Below are 9,827 nucleotides of genomic sequence, written 5' to 3'. Positions count from 1 at the left end.
AATCTCAGAGCATCGAGTCGGAAAAAGGCGAGGATTGACACGAGGATTTGGGCGCAACCTAAGTGTAGTATTTTGAGAGAAGAGACCCGAATTTCAAAAAACGACACTTCCCAGCTCACGCCAGCCCCTGTCAATCATCTTAGTTTTTCAGTTTTATTTTTTTCCTGGAAAATGGCGGACAAATTTACGTTATAGATCGTATAGCTTTACGCTCTGCTCTATTGGAACTATCCCTTTGACCTGCGCCTGGCCACACCCACATCCGCTCCTATATAAGCGGGGTTGTGGCCACACAATCAGCTCCTTCCCTACTTTCACCACCGAAAGTTTAGTGCCAAAGTAGTTTGTTGGAGAGGAGCTACGTTGACATTGTATCTTTGTTTTTTCTCTCGCTATTTTTCGAAAAAACAAAGAGATAAAGTCTTCACTGTCGGAGGGTCTAGACGACTACAACGCTACCCTCCACCAGCGCTTCACTATCGCGGCGTCCTCCGTGCGTCGTGGGGCGTCTCTGGTTCCACGGTCGCCTGGGCGGCGCCCGGAGAAGAGTGTGCTTCGCCGAGGGGCCGTTGAGCTCTCATCTCCTGTGAGTTGGCCAAGTTCCGGCCCTGGTTCCCCCGCCAGAGGGCAGTCGGCCGATAGGCAGACAGTTCCTCTGGTGGCCGGGGATTTGCGTCCCAGACTCTTCGCCTCGGCTCACTCTCGTCGTAAGACGGCGAGCAGCGGGGGTAAACGGCCTGGTGGTAGTGTTGTGCTGGAGCCGAGCTAGAGTTCTCTCGCCTCTTCTCCATATCCGATGGAGACTGAGGATTACATGGAGGGGGTGGGGGCTCTCTTGTTCGAAGGCCCAGCGGAGACGTGTCACTCTCCCCTTCAGGGAGTGGCAGGGAGTGCTATGTCTCCCTGGGGACCCTCGTACTCTGGGACTGGGTTAAAACCTCCACCCCGGAGACGAGATGCCCAGCTATCTGCCGCGTCGGAGGGATGCGAGTGACGTGGAAGAAGGTATGCAAGGGGAGTTGCTTGCCTTGTTTCCCGAGCTCATGGCGGCCATCGCAGCCGCCAATGGCGTGGCGTTGCCGCAGCCACTGCCGGCACCTGTTCCCGATGACATGATGGGTCATCTCTGGCAACGTCGTCCTGTGAGAGAGACGGGCGTTGTCTGCCCATTCTTCCCAGCAATGGAGGCTTACGTGGCGTGGGGACAGGTAATATCCCGCATTGTTGGCCTTACCCGCGCCTATGTGCCAGTCACGCGGGTGGTGGGTTTGGTCCAGGGGCTAAGGGAGGGGGTGCCTCGACTTGATAGCCCGATGGCATCCATCCTTTGCCCTGAGATGGTGTGGGAGCCATTAAGAAAGCCAGTTCCCCAGGGGAAGTCGGCTAGGCAGTTGGCTTCATGGAGTGACCAGGTGTACATCGCCTCGACACAGAGCCTGGCTGCAACCTCCAACATTGCGCAGCCGGCGTGCTACATGTCGGGGCTGATGGCGGGCGGGGCGGTACTAGATGACCATCAACGGTACCTCCACGCCCAGGCGGCTGGAGCCATCCTGCATCTGACCCAGCTGCAGGCAGTGGTGCGTTCCTGAAATCAACTGGGATTGCACGCACCTAATGGCGCCACGTGCACACGCGCTCCCGCGAATGCGCATAACTGTCCCCTCGCTTGAGCACAGACTACAGACAGTGCCTAATTGCCTCTACGAATGGAATGTAACACATGTCATTCACAACAAGTTAGGTGTGAATGTATCTGAGAACGTATTTAACACACTTGACGACCGGCGCTATTGATATGCAAATAGCGAGTACTTATCTGGGCTTGCACGTAGTGCACCCCCGTCCCATGAAGAACGCATGCCTGGCTGCAGGCGATAGCCGCCGGGAAGGAGCGTGCCCTGGCCACTCATCCAGCGCCACCTTTGGCTGGATTAGGCGCGGGTGCCAAACCAGAGGAGGATTCCACTGCTCACGGCCACCCTCTCCGATGCTCGACTTTTCGGGTCGGCCATGCAGCAGATGACGGCAGCCTGCAGGGAGATGGAGGAGGAGCGCTCCGTGCTCCAACCCCATTTTCCCCGACCCGATGCTACCGGTGACGTGAGGAGGAGGCAACGCTGGCAGAGGCCTGCGGCCGTTGCCACAGTCACTACCGCCGCTGCTGGGCCTTCCGCGAAGAAGGCCAGGAGTGGAGGAAGTGCCGCTGCAGCCAGTCGCCCTGTGCCCGGAGGGAACGATAGGGATCGACGTGACCAGGAGGCTCCTCAGCACCGTCCCTCGGGGCCGGCTTCCCGTGGGGGCAAACGGCGTTCTGCACGCGGCAGACGACGCTAGTGACTCCCCTGTTTGCCCCTGTCCTGGTGAGGGACTGTTTTTTGTTACAAAACGTGTGTTTATTCACCATATATTTGGGGATACGATGTAAACCCTCAACTCAACCCTCAGGTTGTCCTAGGGCTGGGACCTCCTTCAGCGCTCCGCTGCTGCAGCCTTGCCACAGGGTTGGGTTCTTGACCTTCGACCCTGTGATGTTGGGGGCTGTGTGACGGGGGTGTTTTGCTTTCCGTCCGTTCCCTGGTGGCATGTGGGATGCGCGCCCGAGTGGTCGCGGGTCCTTCTGAACGAAGGTAAGTCCCACGGTCTGCTCACCCTGTGCGTTTGAGGTGCTAAACCCTCTTCGCACAGTCGGATCCGATTTCCCTCCCGTCCTCCACTAGGGAGGACCGGGGGGCTCGGGTCCTCCCCGGTTCTGATGGTTGTAGGGGGCCTCAGCGGGTACATCTGTCCAGCTTTTCGCTCTGCTCAGCTCCTGTGTTCCAATAGAGCAGAGCGTAAAGCTATACGATCTATAACGTAAGGTTATCCTATAACCCTAGTTATATGAGTATAGCGAGCGCTCTGCTCTGACTCACTGAGGACCCCATGGTCTTCGCCTTTGGTGGTGAAAGACTTGGGAAGGAGCTGATTGTGTGGCCACGACCCCGCTTATATAGGAGTGGATGTGGGTGTGGCCAGGCGGAGGTAAATAGGTGTGTGCATGTGGAGAAAGTTATTCATTATTAGAGTGGATAAAGGGATAGTTCCAATAGAGCAGAGCGCTCGCTATACTCATACCTAGGGTTATAGGATAACCTTACGTTATAGAAAAGTAACTGTACTTACAGTAGATTTCATTCGTGGTTTTTGCTGCACGCCTGGTGATACTAAATCCCGATTGAACTGGAATTGGAAAGGGGTGATTTGGCCCGATCCATAGATGTGCGACATGGCCATAATAAGGTAATTTATAGTCCTGATATTCTATATTCTATAATAATATTTCAAATTGTGTGTCCGGATGGCAGAATTCAGTACTGCATCTACAAAACCTTCTGTTTAATCATCTGCCCTTTATTCAAGGATATATCCTTGGGTAAAATAATTTGTTTATTCAACATAATAATAACAATGGGTCTCATTTTCCAATCTTTTCTAAAGACTTCTCTTAGGGCAACCATCTTGGAACTGGCTGAGACAGAATCTACAACAAGTTCACTCTGATGCCCCAACGCGTGGGGAAGATGTATTAAGTGGCTCAAACGATCATAGCTGTGATACCGGCATTGAGGAATCTCACCGTTCAGAAACATGAACGCGCGTTCCTGTCTAGGTCATTTGCATACAAAACAACGCCTCCAGAGCTCCTTATAAGGCAGACTCTGTGCCGTGTGCAAATGAAATCGAAAAAAGTCGAGAGTTTAGACACACCTGTCCAGCTCATTAAATGCAACTGTTGATGCAGGCGTGTGAAAATGGTGGCAGAAGCGCTTTGCAACCGATCAAAATGAGATTAGATTAATGTATTGTCATACAGAACACAGGCTACTACTCCTGACCACCTGCCGCAGCGCGTGCACCCCCCCCCCCCACACACACACACACAAGCCCGTGCGCAGTACTGTATAGTCTACGTGCGTAATGAATGAACGCAGTAGGCTTATATTATTCTAAATTACTTGTTTTATTAGGAGATTGCATATACAGTCCACCAGTCCGCTGCCCGACTCTGGCGGCCTTAATATGTGTACTGTACTTACTGTACGTATAGGGCAGAGCATATATATAGTATCTACTAAATCCTAATTAAACAAGTAATTCGAATAATATAAGCCTACTGTTCATTCATTAGACACGTAGGCTACATAGTGTATTCCAATATCTGTTCTATTGATTAATGATATATTTGAAAGAATGCAGGTTATAGCTATATATAAAACAAATGTCTGTCCCATTGTACCAATCATATATTGCATGTTGGCTATAACCTGCATTCTTTCAAATGTATAATTAATCAATAAAACAGATATCTAACAAATAAGAAATACAAATGCCACAGAAGGCATTCAATAATTATTATTTTCAATCATTTCACAATAATTGCATAATTGTGTCTGAATATCTGAGTAATTAAAGTAATTATACATTTGTCCAAAATAGCTGGTTCAGATATGGTTAATCCAGCTGCCCTGTGATCAGATGAATCCATATTATTTATTTTTCCGACATCAAATGGGTAATTTCTTTTCGTACAAATATTGTCATATTTATTGAAATTATGATTAATTCATTAATTCCAAGGAGGCCTTGGTCTCTGGTCTGCATCCCCTTAACAATTGTGTGTATTGAGCTGTACTGTATTGTACCCATTCTGCAATCTGCTAATAAAATTTTCAATCAATCAATCAATCAATCAATCAATCAATCAATCATAAGTGTGCTCCTCAGCACTCTTAAATTCTTCTCTCAGCCACGGCCGAATCCAATCTCAGGGAAGTTTGGGGAATCTCTCTACCAGCCCTAATATGACGCAAATCAGCCTGAGATAAAAATGTCTTGTCGTAAATCGGTTCGGGAATTAGACCCAATACATTTAATTTGTAGTGCACTTTACATTTGGAACCAAATCTCAAAGTGCTAAGGTTTGACATCAATACAACGTCAAAACTGTCTGCTTGCTAATGCTAGCTAACTGGAACTGATTTGCAGAGAGGAAAGCAACCAACAATATTGTCCGTGCAGAACCCTTATCCCCAACACATAGTTCCACCCCACCTAGAATAACTTTCACCAGCCGCCACTGGTTCTACGTCACCCCTGGACTCGTCGTGTGCTTGTGCATTTCTCCTACTGTGCTCTATAGTGCCAATTTCATCAACTAGTGGTCAAAATCGGATACCGTTAATTAATTTAACTTAAAGGAACAGGCCAACATTATGGTAAATGCACTTACCGTCTTCTCTGGAGTCAGACAAGAAGATATATCAATTTCCTCTCTGTGTTATCAGGAGAAAGCTATCCGGCTGCAAGCTAGCCTACTTTAGCACAAATTAATGGAAGTGGATATAGATCAGCTAGCCTAGGAGTTACTACTCTCCCAGAGTTTTAAGCTAGGCTAGCTGATCCGTATCTGCTTCCATTCATTTGTGCTAAGCTTGGGCTAGCTTTCAGCCAGATAGCTTTCTACTGAACACAGAGAGGAAATTGGTATCGTATCTTCTTATGTGTTCCTTTAAATTCTTATAAGCGACACTAAATAATTTTAAAGTGGAAAGTGTACAAGTGGTATTCAGGTGCATCCCTAGAAACCTTCAATAACCCTTAGATCTGTCTACCCCCCCACCAGAGACCTCCTTCTAGCAACTCATGGATACGGATCTACTACGGTGACAACAGCCAGCAGTTGGTGGACGTGGATACGGACTACAGCGGACGCATCATGGTGACACCAGCCGACCAGGGAACGCTACTGACCATCCAGGACGTCCAGCTGGCGGACGAGAGAGAGTTCTTCTGTCAGGTCGACGGCCTGGCCGCTGGCAATGCAGAGGGCAAGACTCACCTGAAGGTGTTTGGTAAGTGGGGCTGACTGACCCCCTCTTAGTCGGTTACGGTGCTTTTCCACTACATGGTATGGCTCAACTCGCTCTTGCTAACCAGGTACTACGCTTTCTACTGTAGATAGTACCCCCGTCAATGGGGGTGGGGTTTGCAGGGAGGGCGGTCATTGAATGGTCAAACACGCACAGCGCAGCTGCCTCGTCATTCATAAAACAAGGAAGTAGTATCAATTTAGGACCATGATGAGAGGAGGACATTTCTCTTCATTTGATGACGTTAAAAGAAAAAAGAGAAGAGCGCGAACGAGCTGAGCGAGAGCAGCCAGCGGTGGTCGAGCAAGGAGAGGGAGAGAACAAAGCAGGAATGAGAAATTGTTTCATGGCGGTTATGTTCTAAAGCACAAATAAATAACCAATCGCTTAATTACATGTCTCAAAAGGAAATATGTTCAAAATCTCTTTTTTCCAGCCAGTTAGTTATCTTTGATGGAATAACAACTCAAATAATACATTTTCTGATTATAAGTCTACAGTCATCATGGTAGCTTGCCAAAACAAGACCTGGAACATTCAAAGAAGCTGTCCAAATATTTAACATTTGAACATTCATCCCAATACATCTTGGTCATGGAATATATATCATGGAATAGTCACAGAAAAAGTAATGGCGTCATGGAATCTGTGTTTGCATGTGTTTCCTCCTGGTACTACGATTTCCTCCCACACCATAAAAGACATGCATGCTAGGAACATACTCCTGCCATTGCCCTTGGCTGAGACGTTGGCATTAGAACTGGACGCCAGACTATGGACTCCTAAATAGTTAGCATGGATTAAATGCAAAGAATGCATTCCTCGCAGTGTTTCCCCTCCCATCTCCCGCCCCACCAACGGGACCCCCCGATCGATCGGCCAGCGATCAGTATCGGCTGATATTCAGTATAAGAGATTGGGGAATTCCGATAATGCTTTCTAGTCGGCAATTGTGAAAACCAATCGATGACGAGAAAAACATGAGCCAATTCTCAGCGGAGTTGGTGTCATTGTCGCATGTTAACTAACCTAAAACATGTCGGCGGTGTGGAACTATTACAAAGTGTCTGAAACAGATGCAACAAATGCCATCTGCAATGTATGCCAGGATAAAATACCTCATGGGGGAAGCAATGTAAAAAGTTTCAACACAACAAATTTAAGACAAGACACTTGAAGTCCCATCACCCAGAGGAGCATGGAGAGTTTGTTAAGCTTACCGCGGAGTAAAAAGAAAAAGGCAGATTAATAACCAAAATGTCTACTAATGCAAACCACTTTAGAGAGCACCCGTGCGTATAACCGTCATAGTCAGAAGGCTAAGGCGATCAGAAGAAAAGTCATGAAATTCATAGGGCTGGACGAGACGGACTACTCTCTCACATTGAGCGAGCCCAACTCGCTGAAGAGACAACAAGCATTCCATAACAACCCGCCCTACTCTGCCTCTGATTCGCAGACTGTGGGTGGGGGAATGTGATTGGACCAGAGTAGACAGACACACACAGACAGTGGAGCAGTCAGATATGCAAAGACGCTGCTTGCATTAGAGATAGCGGAGAATTTTGACTCGTTGCGTTGTGGCGATGTCTCACAGATAATACAGAGATAATACATATGAAAAGTATAATTTGCTCAGAGTCCAGAGACAGTTGTGGTTCGGTCCAGATTTGGACCGGAGTCCGGATATTGAGAATGCCTGTGTTAGACCTACAGTATAATACTGCCAGCTGCCTGTTACGACCCTGGCTCAAAGGGACGCAACATAAGTGCAAACAGACACCAATGCCTGTGTTTAAACCAAAAGACTACTCTAACAATGAATGCTAGTACAAACTAAAGATCAAAGAAATGGTGGAACGTGAAAAGACTCTGTTTACACAGTCTCTTCTAGCAACCGTCAGGCTGCATGTGTGACTGAGGGACTGGCTTTAACCTGCCAGCAGGTATCCAATCAGCAGCAATCAGATAATTAGCAGCCCTCACCTGCATGCCCAGTGACACAGGAGTGATCAAGCTCATGGTACATAACACCTCCCCCACCAAAATGGTTGCCCAAGAGGCAACCACTACACATCAAACCCGTAAACAAAATATATTGTGACCCATTAGTTGTCAGGGCCACTACCACAACAGCGATAACGGGCCGGCCCCTGTCGAACACGACCATCAACCGTGTCGCATGCTCCCCACTGTGGAACATTCGCCAATGCTGTGTAAAACAAAAAACAACCCTGTCCCGACTCTCGGGCAAGCTAGACCTCACAAAAGGTTCCTCCACTGCAGTATATGGCTGGAGTGGGGCAGGCTCCTCCTCCACTGAGGCGTAAGACTTAGGACCCCATCGACAAACCAAGACCTTATCATATATGAGCTCCATTTCAACAGGCCCCTCCACCGATACCGACCTGTCAAGGAGGTGAAGTTAACTGACCAGCAAACACAGGTTTTGGGAAACGGCCGCCCTGAAAAGGACGCCTATCCCTGGACTCAACACGGTATTCCTCCACAAAAACGGACTTGTGTGTCAACACAAACTCATCAGCGAAGAGAGCGGCGTCGCCTATCTTCAATACCCTACGCTCGTTTAGATGAGTGGAAATGGTATCAGGAACACATCTTTTAAATTCCTCTAGGACAGGGGTCAGCAACCTTTTTGACATGGAGTGCCTGGTTGAAATATAGTTGTAACTAGTGTGCCTCAACAATATTCCATGCATCGTAATTTTTTTCTTCTCATAATCAGGTATTTTTAATGATCATTTTTACATTATTACATCATTATTGTTATTGTTATTATTAACAATATTATTATGATGGTTGTATCAACCCTAAATCTGAGTTGGGGGGGGGGGGGGGGGGGTGAATGCAATGCAGACAAACAGCTGCATACAGTGCAACCATTTCACTCACATTTGCCCATTCATTTGTGGACACATCACACACCATCAGTGTGTGTACTGTACGTGTGCTGTCATAGCTCCACCTACAGGCCTAATGGAGAACACCAGGAGAACCAGTTTTCAATCCATAATGAGTTAACAGAAAAATAAGTACACAACCACATTATTTCAACCTAATAAAACTGTTTATTGTCATTGTTTTAAGAACACAAGTTGACTTGGTAAAATATGGCTTTTAACATGTGCAATGTTCAATGAAATAATAGAACAATTAATAATACAATGTCACAATGGTGACCTTAATAATGTTTTTGTTATAAGGCTCTGTAAATGTTACTGAATGATGTAGCAATGTATTTCCAGCTAAATTGAAATAAACAAATAAAGGGTCTCAATTAAATATGTGTAGTGTCACATGACACAGCACACAGAACACAGATCAGCACACAGATTAGCACACAGATCAGAACACAGATCAGAACACAGATCAGCACACAGGACACCTCAGAACACAGCTTCATCTAACGAGGCGTCGCAAGGTTTAACTGAGGCTAACATGATGGCACACACACAGTGCACACACAAAGCACACCCTCCTCCTCCTCCTCCTCCTCCTCCTCCTCCTCCTCCTCCTCCTCCTCCTCCTCCAATCTCTCCACCAGATCTCTCTCTCTCTCTCTCCCTCTCAGCTATAGAGAGAGAGAGAGAGAGAGAGAGAGAGAGAGAGAGAGAGAGAGAGAGAGAGAGAGAGAGAGAGAGAGAGAGAGACATGACGCAAGGTTCAGCACCACACACAGTGGACAGCTCCCCTAGCCCTCCTCCTCCTCCTCCTCCAATCTCTCCACCAGAGCCAGCTATAGAGAGAGAGAGAAGAGAGAGAGAGAGAGAGAGAGAGAGAGAGAGAGAGAGAGAGAGAGAGAGAGAGAGAGAGAGAGAGAGAGAGAGAGAGCGAGAGAGAGAGAGCGAGAGAGACATGACGCAAGGTTCAGCACCACACACAGTGGACAGCTCC

The sequence above is a fragment of the Notolepis coatsorum genome, assembly GCF_963971535.1.
Source record: "Notolepis coatsorum genome assembly, chromosome: 8".
In the NCBI taxonomy this organism is placed as follows: Eukaryota; Metazoa; Chordata; class Actinopteri; order Aulopiformes; family Paralepididae; genus Notolepis; species Notolepis coatsorum.
Note: the sequence above shows the minus strand (reverse complement) of the source record.